Here is a 14122-nt window from a genome sequence, read left to right as displayed (position 1 = left end):
ACTTTGAGTCTCTCAGCAGCAATGCAGATTTGAGTTGAAAATTGCTTTTTCCAGTTTGAAATATTGCCCATGAATTCACTTTCTGCTTTTATTTCTGATCTTACACTTAACCTTTGAAGCTATTCAATCGACTCCTGATATCTATGCTCTTATTTTCTGAATCTAGAAGGTTTTTTTCTCAAATTACACTTAAGTCTTTGAAGAATAATAGTTTTATATCTTCAGTTGCCATTCATCTTCCGCATTTTGTCTTCCAATTTCTTTCTGAGAAAACCACATCCAGTGTTAGTTAGATGTTACTAACAGTAAAAATGTATTTGCTTTTGTACTTTTTATATAATACAGTGGGACACTAGCATAATTTTCTTGTAGTTTAGAAGAGAGATGCAGAAACCTCTGAACAGTAGAGTGAAGGGCAGACTCCCTTCTTTGCACAGGAACCATGGCAACTGCATTATCCCACCAATATTCCTCCTGTAATGAGTAACTGAAGATATTATAAAACTGGAAAGGGCTGATGAAAAACTCAAGAGACATCAACTGAAATGCTCAAGAAGATTTCAAATCATCACTGGAATAATATGATGCATTTTAGGGCATGAAGCAATTATTTGTTAACAAAAAATTTGGAAAAGTATTCACACTGGTAGGGTATAAGAAACTGATAATTGTGTTTAGATTATCTATATCCAGGAAGGTTGTTTGTCTGTCTTGATTGTGTATAAACTACTTTAGAATCTCTGATAATGAAATTTCAAATACATTAAACACATCAGGATGATTCCTATCATACTCATATCCATTGTACTCTATTACAGACATTATGAGACACTTTAGCAGATCCATTAGTTTTGAATTTTTGAATTTAAATACGAATCATTGGTTTTCATAGAATCATAGAATATCTGTAGTTCGAAGGGACCCACAAGGATGATTGAAGTCCAGTTCCTGGCCTTGCAAAGGACAGGCATAAGAGTCACACCATGCACCTGAAAGTATTGTCCAGACACTTGAACTCTGTCAGGCTTCATGCTGTGACCACCCCACCAAGGAGTCTGTTCCAGTGCTCAGCCTGTGAGCGAAGAACATTTTCTTAATATCCAACTTTAACCACCCCTGATACAGTTTCAGGTCATTCCCTTGGGTCCTGTCACTGGTCAACACAGAGAAGACATAAATGCTTGCCCCTCCACTTACTCTCATGAGAAATTTGTAGATCTTTTAGGGTTTCTGCTCAATCTCCTCTTCTCCAGACTGAACAAGGCAAGTGACCTCAGCTGCTCCTGACATGGCTTCCCCTCTATTCCCTTCACCATCTTCATAGTCCTCCTTTGGATGCTCTCTAATGGCTTAATATCCTTCTTATATTGTGGCACCTAAAACTGCCTACAGTACTTTGAGCAGAGTGGACCAATCTTCCACTGGCTGGTGATGCTGTGCCTGGTGCCCCCAAGGACATAGCTGGCCTTTCTGGTTGCCAGGGCACTACTGACTCAGATTCAACTTGCTGTCAACCAGAAGCCCCAGGTCTCTTTCCATGATGCTCCTCTCCAGAATCTCATTCCCTGGTTTGTGTATATGCCCTTTCCCAGAGGCTCCCATCTGTGCCTTTGGCAGCTGTAACTTCCATAAATTCCAGTCCGTCCATTACACGCAACGCCACACCCTGTCTCACCTCCTCTGCCTATCCCTCCTGAAGGGCCAGTAACCATCCAACATGGCACTCGTGTCACAGGATTCATCCCAGCAGGTTTCTCTCATGTTGATGAGTGGGCTCTGAACCTGGGCCAAAGCTTAGAGCTTCTTTCTTTGTTCTTCATGCTGCTTGCATTAGTATAGAAACATCTCAATTGAGATTTTTTTCTAGCCAATACTAGATTTTTTCTAGCCCTGGAACACACTGAAGGATCTCAATAGAGCTCAGTTCTTCAAGTTTTGTTGTGATCTCCTATTGCCTATCACTGGCAAGCCTGTTTTTTTCCCTTTGCACCTTTCAGTCTAGTTTAAAGCTCTCAATAAGCCCTGCTAATTCCTCAGCTAAAATCCTTTTTCCACTTCAAGACATGTGGACTCTGTTGCCAGAAAGATTGTTGTTGTATAAACTGACCCCTTATCAAAAACTTAAAATTCTGCTGGCAATGCCTGTGTTGAAAACAGTTGTTCATTTGCACTATCTTCCCATTTCTTGCCACATCATTCCCTGCAACTGGCAAGATAGAGGAACACACAACTTGTCCTTCACATCCCTTGACCAGTTGTTCCAAGACCCTGAGGTCCTTCTTGGTTGTTTGCAGCCTTCTCCTCTTTGCTGCCTACCTGGAAAACCAGTAGAGATTAATAACCAGTGGGCTGGACCAGGCTGGGAAGCTCCTTCATGATGTCCCTTACCTGGGCTCCAGGGAGCTAACACACTTCCTGTGTGCTGGGTTCAGTGAACGTATCAGACCCCTTAAAGGGAATCTCCAATAACTACTAATCTTTTTTTGTTAAATGAGAAGGTCTTGATGACTGGTTCTACCAGTCAATTTCCTCCTCAGAGTCCCAGTACTTTGTAGTCGTTCCACGTCATTTCTCAGCTCCACTACTAGGATGAGCAGTGCCTGATGACACTTCATGTTGTTATTGATGTAATCCCTGCTGCCCTCTGGGAGCAGCACCAGGCTCTGTCACTCCCTAGAGCCTGAGACCTGGACCACTGGATGCTTTTGTGAGTGCTCCATCTGGGTCACTAGATCCTTTCAGTATCAACTTTGATTTTGTGGTTTATATTTTTTTAAGCCTACTACTTTCTTTGCAGTAATTATTCCTCCCTTTGTTGTAAATATTTAACAAATTTAAAATTAACATTAAAAGCTGTGAGAACAATAAAAATGGATAATGTCCAAGTTTTCTGCTGTTAAATGCTTTTTGAAAGCACTTGCTGAGAAGCATAATTGTGCATCATGTCCAGGCCGTTGACTCAACATACAGTTGACAATTGTCAAAACCAAAATAAATGCACTTTCATTTTCAATAATAATCTTACATCACAAAAGGTACATGTTCTAACAAAAGCAATACAGAAAATTAAATGTTCTTATGGCATCAGACACCTTCTCATCTATTTAATTCTGCTTTTCTAAATATTGTGTACAAATTGACAAAGTAAACATGCTAGTCAAAAATATGAACTGGCTGCTTATTTTTCTCCACAGTCAATTCAGTAATAATAGTAAGTTAAGGAAGTCCAAAGTCAAAATGAAAAAAAATCACTTAATTAGTCTGGGCAAGAAAAAGGTTTTGTTAGTTTTCACTAATACTCTCAGTGAAACTATTTTTACACAAAACTAAAATAAAATCCTTTTATTTTAAGGATGCTGTTAACATTGACTGTTGGTGCAAATACACCATAAAACTGGGAAAGAATTTACACAAATGTATGACATGCACTTCTATAGATTTTTTTCTGATTTTAAGTAATTGTTTTGTTAGAATACGTATTAGATTTGTAACACGTTCCCCAGATAGAGATCAGGCATAAATTTCCAGGGAAAAATAAAGGGTGTTTTATGATCTTCTACACCTTATACTTTTAGAGAAAAACTGTTATAAAATTTATGGCTGCACTATAAAGCTAAAATCTATAAAGAAAATTTACATGAGTATCTCCATCCATTCACTCATTCATCCATCCATTGTCTATTATCTTTATCTTTTAATTGTTTAACTCAAGTAGAAATACACATCTTCCTGTAATTTGCCATTTCACTGATTAAAATACTGCCTTTTGTTCATACAATTTGTAATGCTGCTTCTGGAAATAGATTTCTTGCCATTATTAATGGCTGGGGTTTACACAGCTGTGTAAAATTTCAGATTCCTCCGGATAATGTGCAGACTTTTTTTTTAATTGTTTCATGGGAATTGCAATCCTGAAAAATACAACTTATATGAAGTTTAGATACTGCATTTTTTTGATCAACTTTTTCATTCTGCAGTACACAAAACATGTTTTCAAGAAAATTACAGAGCACAAATTGCAAGTGAACATTTTATTCCTAATTCAGCAATTCTTCAGAAATTCAATGCAGTTGTTGTGTCCATTACTCTTTTTTTGGATCTGGTCTTACTTGCGCTGAGAAATTTCTGCATTTAATACCACTGCATTTCTGACCCTTGCTGAAATCTTTTTTTGCTTTATTTTCTTGATTATTATTTTCATGACACTTGTACTCGTTGCTCTTTAACACCATTTTCCTGGTGGGTACATATCTATTCACACAATAAAGAAGCAAAATTAATTTCCTGATATGAAATTCCACTAAAGCAATGTTGTTGCCCTGTCAAAGCCCCATGTTTATCTATGAATTTTCTGAACTTCAATAACGTGAATAAACCTGAAAATTGCATTTTTATTTGTTATGAGTTTTAAAGATTGAATGAGAGAAATCAATTTAACAAGACATTTCAAGTGTTTAATCTATATTTATTCTTTCTGAACACTCGGTAGGGTTCTTTTAAACATAGTTCTAAGTTTTATGTGGAGAGTTTGAAATACGTATGCAGAAAGATGTTTGGTATGTAATGTTTTCCTAACAACTGTTTAGAGATTCAAATATCTAGATTTCAATTAGCACTCCTTCAATTTGTGGCTAGAAACAAGGGAAGCTATATTTGTATATTTATCATATCACTTTCAAACTCAAGCTTTCCTTTTGAGTAATTCCCACAGAACAACTTTAGCTTTATTTTTAGCAAAGATTCAATGGGCAGCAGCAAGAATATGATGAGAGAAGTTTCATTTTCTACAAGTATAGCCTTCACTTGGTAGCATGATGAAAGGTGAAGGAATTTGCTTCTTCATCTTCATAAATGTCCATCTATTCCTTCAAAACTACCAAAAGCAAATTATTACAGGCATATGCAAATGGCCAACGAGTTTGCTTGAAGTGGGAAATAGAGCTATGCTTGCCCAAAATATAATCCTCCTAATTTATTTAAAAATGAGATTAATAGACACAGAAAGCATTTTAAAAGTGCATTAGACTGACACTGTATGCAAATATATATTGTTGCTTAGATCACCTTGCTGAAATGGCAGTTAAGGTTTTTCTGCTGATGTACCTGATATCCGAATGTTTTAGGACAGCTGAAGACACAGCCATGTATGAATTGCAGATATCCACAGCACTTTTGCCCAAAGACAGAATCAAATAACAGGAAACAGGTTAAACTTTCTTATTTTCATGGCTAGCCTGAGAAGCTGCTATCAGGCTATGAAATTAAGAAGGAATAGCAAAGCTATCACTTGAAAGGAAAGTTTCTTTTGAACATGAGAGTGTTTCTAGGAATGATAATTGCCATTCTGGCCTTAAATCAGTAAGCACTTAGAGCAACTAAACTCAAAACTTATGTTTACAGTGAAGTATTTGTTGAGTTGGGGCTTCAGCAGGTGGCACTATTCGTTCAGGATGGTTTACTGGGAAATGACATTGTTTGGATCCTTGTTTTCATTCAGTGGAAATATTTAAAGTTCAATGAAGATTCTCAGCTGGTGAGGCTGGCAGAGCACCATTAACTAGGGCTATGACTCAAACCGTCAAAGGGTATGCTTGGTTTTTGATTTTGGAAACTGGCTAGATTCCAAACTAAAATTAAAGTGCTGAATCTGGAAATCTCATATTGAAACAACCTTCCCTGTTTGTTTTAAGGAAAAAAACCCGTGTTTTAAAAAGACAGAGAAACTCCTCTTAATAAAGTATATAATATTTAGGAGTGCATCAATATAAGAAAGATTTTAATCACCATGGAATTTTCTGTTAATCCTAAATAGTTGGGTTTGTGTCCTGGAATTAAGGTTATTGATGCCTTGAGAGGTTACTTAGAAGGCATCATTATAGCTACTATATTTATTTTCAAAGCCCTTGGCTTTGAAATAGTTGCGTATTTTTATATGTGCTCCTATTATAATAATGTCTATCTAACCTTTTATAAATATCTATATACTGTAATTTTGAAGTCATTGTTTATATGCAACCTGCCCTCACTTCTAAAAAGAAATGAAATTTTAAGAATTCACCTAAACCTAACAAAGAAGTGTGAAAATATACTTGAAAAAAATAGTGTTTGCTTCATTGAAAAGGTTTTGGGTTTTTTGATTATTATTTTATATAAATATGAAGATCTGGGGTTTGGATGACACTTTTTGCACTTGTCCATTTTTAATAATAATAATCTCTGTATATACCTAACTCCTCTGAAGAAGCAGCTAAAAACATATTTCTTCATTTGAGCTAACACAAATGGATCAAAATAGAGACATTTAGTATATTGACCTAATATTGAAATTTTGCACAAGTGCATTCTGAGTCAGTAATTGCAATGTCTTTGTAAGGTATATGGCACTGCATTGATTCAGAGCCCATCACTTGTGTCTGGTCTGGCATTTGAGCCTGCTGATGATAACACTAACATCTACAGCAGCTAAAAAGCATTAGAGTATATAATGTTTCCTTCTGGTGTCTCACTTCTTGATCTCTTGATAAGTATTTTTTAGTTGTGTGCATTTCTGTACTGTCTTGAGACACAGAGGACTGTTTCAATTGCAAAGTAGAGTTTGTTAAAAAGGTTCTCATTTATTAATATTGCTAGACTGACATGACATTAAATACAAAAGTTTTGTTTAAGATACACTATGGAGAATAACTCTGGAATTGTACTTAATGCTTGAAATGCAGCATTACAATATAAAAAGAAAATATTGAAGTCATATTCTAAGGATTTTATGCATATTCAGTTCAGCTTTTCAATTCATTATTTGAGGTGAAATATGCATAGTTATTACTGTCTAAAAAAGCTTCTCATCTTTTTATTACTTCATTTGCACAATTAGTTTAATATAATCATTCTCACATGAATTTGTGTTTTACTTCTGTACAGTTTATAGTATTATATTAGAGTGGTCAACATTTCCTTGGCAACAGACTCTGCCTACTTATAGACAGGTAAAAAATTTCTACATATGCCATATTTTCTATAGCAGCAATAAAATAATTTAAAAGAAATCATCTTTTTAAATCTGTACCATTGAATAAAAGAGAAAATATATTTGTGACTCTAAAAACTAGAATATTCTAGAAATGGATTTTAAAGAAGTTGAAGGAAAAAAAACTAAAGAATTACTACAACATCTTTAAGAAGCATGCATTGGCACTCTTATTTTTCAGTCTTTTACCATGTATCTTCTGGTCAGATTTCACTAGGTTTTCTATGGTACTTGATAAAAAGCCTTCGCATATTTTTTTTAGAAATCTCAGAGGAATCTGTAATATAATCTGACCTACATTGATCTGTGCAAATTCTTTTGCTCTTTTCATTTTCCTGAATGTCACTTACTATGGTCAGATCAATAGTGAAAAAAAAATTAGTAAATTAAAATATATTTATGAAAATAAGATGGTATTATGGCTAAGTTCAAAATATGACAAAGTTCTGCTTCTAATAATAAAATATAAGTAGCAGATGCTTATAAATAGATTTATGTGTCTGTTGAAGTATGCCTTAAAAGTAAGTTTTGGATATTTTTCAGCACAGCTGGATTTTCAGACCAAAGTTGTTTTGTCATGAGTAAAAATTATTAATTCATAAAATTGTATTAATTTATATTTTTATATTCACTATTTTATATCAACTTAGTTCACAACCTTATGTGAACAGAGATACTTCATACTGAAATGTATACAGAAAGAAATCATGCTATTTACAGAGACAAGGAATCATTAATAGTTGAGTACAGTAAATGGCACTTAGTCTTCCATAATTACACTTTCAGAAAGATGATTATCCACTGGTGCAGAACTCCTTCTATATACCCAAGGAAGAAATAAGGTTTGAGACTATATGAATCTGATTTCTTCACAACTGAATCAAAAGTAAATATATGAAAGAGTTGGCTACTTAGCTATTCTTTTCAGAGAAATGGAACCAGAAATGGCAAACAAACTGAAAAATAGATTCTTTGAGAGTGAGAGTAAGGAATTCTGCAGGTTGCCAAATATTGGAGCAAGAGATACCCAATACAAGTGTGTTGTAAAAGTGTGATCTTTCATCACTGTATGTAATAACTTGCCGTTAAACAAATCCCTGCATTTGCATTGTGCTTTCTTTTGGCTGATGTTAAAAATGATGTCAATATAAATGGCCATTCTTTCCCAGAGATCAAAGACTGGAAGTGAAATTGTCTGGAAAATTCTGTGGAAGCACATATGAAACCAAGATCCTGCAGAAAGGTTTACACTTCTTGCAATACTGAAGCTTTCCCTAATACATGGAGGATTTCTGCATCTTACTGCCATTTGGTTTTTAGGTTTTTTTTCTTATGGCAGCCTAACTGTTGTGGGAGTTACCATCACCTTGGGATTTCTGCTTACATAAAATCTCCATGGCAGCAGTGTTCCATAATAGGGAAAGGGACTGCAGGAAAATTCCCCCTATTCTGAAATGGAGGATGCCTTTTAGCTGGACTGTAAGTCTTATATTCCCAAGTTCTGTTTCCTAAAAATAATGCAAACTGTTCTCATTAAATATTTTTTAATAATGGAAAGAACTTGTATTTTGTGCTACTGTTACTGCATGTATCAGTAATACATTTTACTGTAATTAATTAAAGATACTATAATAGATCTTGCAGTTATCTCTAGCTAGCCATCCTGACACCAAAAACTGTTTTTATATTATAGTTCTTATTATAGTTCTTACTGCCCTGAAAATATAGCATGTAACTCTTGAGTCATGGACTACAAATAGAGTCATAAAATTAAAAAAAAAAAAAAAAAAAAAAGAGTTAAAATTACCTATATAGACTTTAACTGTCTTCTTTCTCTTTTTTTTTTTTTTTCTTAATTTTTTTAAAATTAATTTTCTCTTGCTTTCATACCAGTTGTAAGAAACAAGTAAACTTAAAGTTCCTGTGCAGGAACAACAGAAAAAACAGATTAGACTTTGATATTGGATGATAAGAAATTTGAAGCTTTTCCTTGGTCAATAGAATGCCAAGAACAAGTTACAGTTACTTATGTCACAGCATGAGAAGAGCAATTCATAATTTCCCTGTCTCTCAATTTAGTTTTGACTAAGATTACAGCTAGAATTTCTGCCTACCTCTAAGAAGTGCTTTAAAGCCAAATAAAAAACCTATAAAATATTTTTATATAAAGTGTATCAAAGTATCTCCTAATTTTAAGGGGTTTTTTGTTGTTGAGAAATTATAAATTAAACTACTTTAATATGAATTCTATTATAAGCAAGACTACATAATTATTTTGGCTGAGGAAGAACATAATACTCTAGATGCAAAACATTTAGGTATCCATTTAGTGCAATAAGAATTTCTATTATCTTGTCACTCACAGAATTTAAATCAGGATCATGACCTTAGAACTCATTAACTGCTATAAATAAACACATTATCATCACATACTTTTCTTTTGAGGATGAGATTATTTTCACCTGCTTAAGTTCATAGACCTAAAGTCAGTAACCACATTCCTTTTCTCCAAATGTAACTTACTTTTTTAAAATCATCTACTATCCAATCTCAATAGCTGTTGCTAAACATTATAAAAGCACTGAAACTTTTGTGAAAATTAACAGGATTTTTGTCCCAGTAAAAAAGTTGCCTTTGTTTTACATTTTTTTTTGCTCTTCTGACTTCTGCCTGTATTTTAAAAAGGTAGACATGTTACCTAAAAAGCCCTACTACTGCAGTTAACTTCAGGTGATATAAACCACAACTGTTTTCTTCACTTATATTTAATATATCAGTGTATTTGCTATTTCATGCAAATATTTAGAAAAACTCAACAGGAACTAGTGCAGCCAAAGTTTTAGAAAAGTGTTCCCACTCTCTACAATTTTCCCTTTTCCTGTCTTCAAAAGAGTAATAGTTCAAACATGCTTCCCCCATTAGCTGCCCTCCTCCTAGGTGTTGGAAAAAAGCAAAATATTTTCTTCTGAACCATCAGTGTCCTTTCAACTGTTTGATATTCCTCTTCTAAATCATGTTCTTTGGAAGGACTTGTGGAGCAAATAGGTTTTCTATCCTCTGTAAGAAATCCCCTAAACCTCCTATACTGGTAAGATTTTATGAGATTTCTTTTGGCTCTTGATGGTTCTTCAGTTTTGAAGTGTGACATTTGCAATTGATCTTTTGTTCACTCCCATTTCACCTGTATGTGGAATAGAGTTGAAGTAAGGGTAATTGAGGAATCAAAGTGAGAGCAAACAGGCAGGAAAGTATTTTCTTTCAGCCATCCTCCACTGTTTTGTTGCCCCTCTAACCTTTTCCACACCAATCCTCTCTTCCCTCTCAGTCTATCCAATTTCTCCAGTGCTCTTTTTAAAATACCTTCCTGCTTAAAATACTAATCTTGTCAACATTTCTCATGAGAAAAGTTACATAATAAGGATTTTCCACAGGATGCTAACTGTGTATCTTTATTGGGCTGACTTTATGTAAGCACTGTTTTGCAAGGCAGCTTACCCTATAGTCTCAGCAGCAAGTACTTGGAAGTAGTAATAACCCACAGCCCATTTCACTAAGGAAGTGAGACTCATTTCTTAAGTCAGTTTCATACATGTTTTGATAAATCCTCTGAAAACGTACTCCATGTCTTATCCTGCAAAGTCAGTCCTCCATCTAGACAATGCAAAAATCATGGCCACTAAAAAAGCCTCTAAAAATATGGATATGCGGGGTTATGAGTTTTTTGTGCTGTAAAAATGAAGGGGTTTTTTGCAATAATACATGTTATAGCAAAGCATTGCAAGATTATTATAATTTTAAAATATGTAGTATTTAAAGAAGCATCATAATTTAAACAGGAGAGAAAAATTGCTGTAAAAATAACCTCTGTGATAAACTTGTATTGTAAATATTTTTGAAAAAGAAAAAAAATTGTTAATTTTAGTAGCTAATATTCCCAGTAGCTCATCAATTAATTTTTATTTGTGACTGCCCTACATATTGATCAAATTTAGCTTAGCTGAGGCATTAAACCAATGTCATGTTCTTATAATTAATTGTTGCTGATATTTCTGTGTTAGCAAGTACAAAGATAATGCTTAAATCTTGATAAATCAGTACTGTATACTTGATTTAGACAAGTATCTCCACCACATGAACTGAACACAAAAGATGTAAACAGCAGTTGCATTTACTAAATTCATAGTACTTATCTAAAAATAGACAAGTTGTTGTTTTGTTGTTTCTTATAATTATGGAAATTAATAAAAAAGGATGTACAGCATTTTTAAAAGATGCCATACCCTGAAGGTAATAGTATCTACTCATTTTGAAAGTATCAATTGCTGTTTCTGTTGCAGAATTTATAAAACACTTTCTAAAGCTTCTATTTTGCCAAGAGGAGAAACTTATAGTATAATTAACAGCTTTGGGTGAAAAAATTACTATCTGCTTTCATTTCTCACAACCCAGGAGATAAAGGTGGCAAACTATTTTTTTAATGTTTTTTGTGAAACTGATGTTGGTCTGCCACAAGGCATTTCTTTATCATAACATGAAATTTAAACAAAAGACGAGAAACTTAAATTCATTTTTGAATTGTATTGAGTTGTTAAAACAGTGCAAGTGATCCATTCTTTCTCCAACCACTGCAGCGTCAGGGTGAGCTACTACCTGGCCTCCCATCCTGCCCCAGCTTATTAACAGGACTCCAGAGCACTAAATCTTACCTCTGGAAGATATATTAAAAAAAAAATAAAATTATGAGAGAACTTGTAAACATTCCCCTTTCATGTAAAACTTAAGTGGATATTAGCAAAGGGATTCTTCTTCACTATCAATGGGCAGAAAACTGGCAAAGTATTCCCTGCTTTCTTCAGAGCCTTCCCTCTCCTCCATTTGTAACTCTAGATTATTAAGGAACTGGTTTCTGTGGGAAAAGTACTAGTAATGAACACCTGCCAGAAGGACAATCCCAAATTACCTTGTTAGACTCTAATCTCAACCTAAAATTAATTTAGATCTTGGACACTTAATAAATCTCTCTTTCAAACCATCTGTTTGTTGCTCCCAAACAACTAGGGGTATGCCTGCACTGCAAAAATAGCGGTCCCAAACCATTTAACCTAGAAGAGCTTCAGCGAAGAGCTTTAGGCAGAGTTGTATAGTTCTTTTTAATCAAAAGCTGGTACAAGAATTTACTAAAAATTCTGGCTCACTGATATCAGCCCTGAAACCAGTTGAAATGTATATTCAGGTTATTATTGATTTACATTGATTCTTCACTGCCCCACATCAATGAGGACTAGTTAGTTTTTAAACACCACCACAGTTTTCAATTGCTAGGGAAGCTTTATAATCCAATACTGATTTTAATAATGTTGTGCCAGTTGTAATCACCAGTGTTTTCTCCAAACTTTTGCCTGGCACCCATTTCAAAATCACAATGAAGTGACTTGTGTTGTCACTCTACTATTTCAGGAATACACATTCCTTAACCCAGCTTTTGACAAGAATAGTCCACTGATTATTTCCTATGTGTGTATACATGTATATACTCTTATACAAATAGTAACATACATATGCACATCTTTTAAATATGAGTACATGTTCAAAATGGATACTAAAATTGTGTATGCATTATGTGCACTTTTAAAATTAGTTCCCTAGTTGAGAGCTCCTTTATCTAAGTGATCTGACCTCTTTCTTTAACTATGGAGAGCAGAAACTGCAGCTACGACATACCCTGTAATAAATCTAATTTGTGTACTCAGTTCCCCTCTGTAGAAGAGAACAATGCATAACTTGGAACTGAACATCCTCAGGGACCACTGACATTTTTCTCAGGAGGCATATTGCTATATGACCCACCAGTGCTTGGAACACAAACTCAGCATTCTTTCTGCAGCCAGATGTACAGAAATTTCTTTGCCATTAATAAAGCATAGTTCATAATTTTGCATTCCATCACTGATATTGTGTGAGAACCATAAGCAAATTTGTTTCATTCTGCATAGTTTGTGCACTGAGTAGCTACTACACCTTGTGAGTGCCATTAATGTTTTTAGAATATCAGATGTTCATGTTTTTCATCCGTGGTTCAAGGTTCCTTGAAAGCACACATTTTTTATTAATTCTTTCTAACCCTAAAAGTTATCTGTATTCTGGCAATTTTTTGTTATACTGGAATATATGTGTTAACTCAAAAAGAGTGCTAATACTGAGCAACTGTACTGATGCTTATATTGATACACCTTCACAGATTGATTTATACTTGTTTACACAGCTAAGGTTTGATTCTATCAGTTTTGCAATCAGGTAATGATTAGCAAGAACTCATCCAGGAAATAATGAATGTCAGGTTGGGAATGAAGCTGAAATGAAAGTTTCTTCTCTCTTACGCATTTGAAAGAAAATATCTGTGTGTTTGAAAGCTTTGTTCTAATGTTGTTATAGTAGAGAAAAGTGCAAGTTAATCGTAGCTGAAAGATTTACTGTTATTATGAAATGTTGTCATTAAAAGATGTAGTTTCTCTTTATAAAATAAGGCTATATATAAGCAGTATTTGAATTCTGTTAAAGGCACAGAACAAAAGTCAAAATATACTCAGCTTGCTCTTGGCCTGATAGCTAATGACACCAGTTTCACGTGAAGTTGTGTTACACTCAATAATGTTTTCAGCTACAACTTGTGGGAATTCAGCTAAAATATCTAAATATTTTAACAGGAATTAACTGTACATCTTTAACATGTTTTTAGGTATTTTTTTGGCAAGATAAATTACTGCTTTAAGTAATTCTTTCTATGAAAATAAATAATTTCATATTGACAGAAGGCCTATTTCATATTAGAAAAAAAAAGTTGGGAAACTACATTAAAATCGGTGTTATTTTTCCCCTTGTAAAGAAGAGGTGATTGTTAACTTAAACTAGGTGAACAATTTACATGTTATCATTAATGTGATTGTTTTGTAAGCCCCTAAATAATATAAATTCTAGTCCATTTTAAATTAATGTTTTAAGAGCAAAAAGTCAAAACTGCTAGCAATAAAAATATTAAAATCAATCTTAAAGCAATTTCTTTTAATCCTATTTCACTGAGCCTGGACTTGCTTAGGAAAG

General features: G+C 34.1%; 1 protein-coding gene across 39 annotated transcripts in view; it reads left to right on the top strand.

Annotated features, from left to right (window-relative positions):
- TENM3 (teneurin transmembrane protein 3) overlaps positions 1-14122 on the top strand; it is a 1292556-nt gene that overhangs the window by 152531 nt on the left and 1125903 nt on the right. The window contains exon 1 of one of the 39 annotated variants that reach the window (XM_072927767.1): positions 5755-8503. The exons of the other annotated variants lie outside the window; for them this stretch is intronic. The gene's annotated coding sequence lies outside the window, so the exon portion shown is untranslated. Of the gene's footprint in view, positions 1-5754; positions 8504-14122 lie in introns of those variants that run through there. 39 annotated transcript variants of the gene reach the window in all.

Source organism: Taeniopygia guttata, chromosome 4, assembly GCF_048771995.1.
Source record: "Taeniopygia guttata chromosome 4, bTaeGut7.mat, whole genome shotgun sequence".
In the NCBI taxonomy this organism is placed as follows: Eukaryota; Metazoa; Chordata; class Aves; order Passeriformes; family Estrildidae; genus Taeniopygia; species Taeniopygia guttata.
This window is presented reverse-complemented; position numbering and strand designations above follow the sequence as displayed.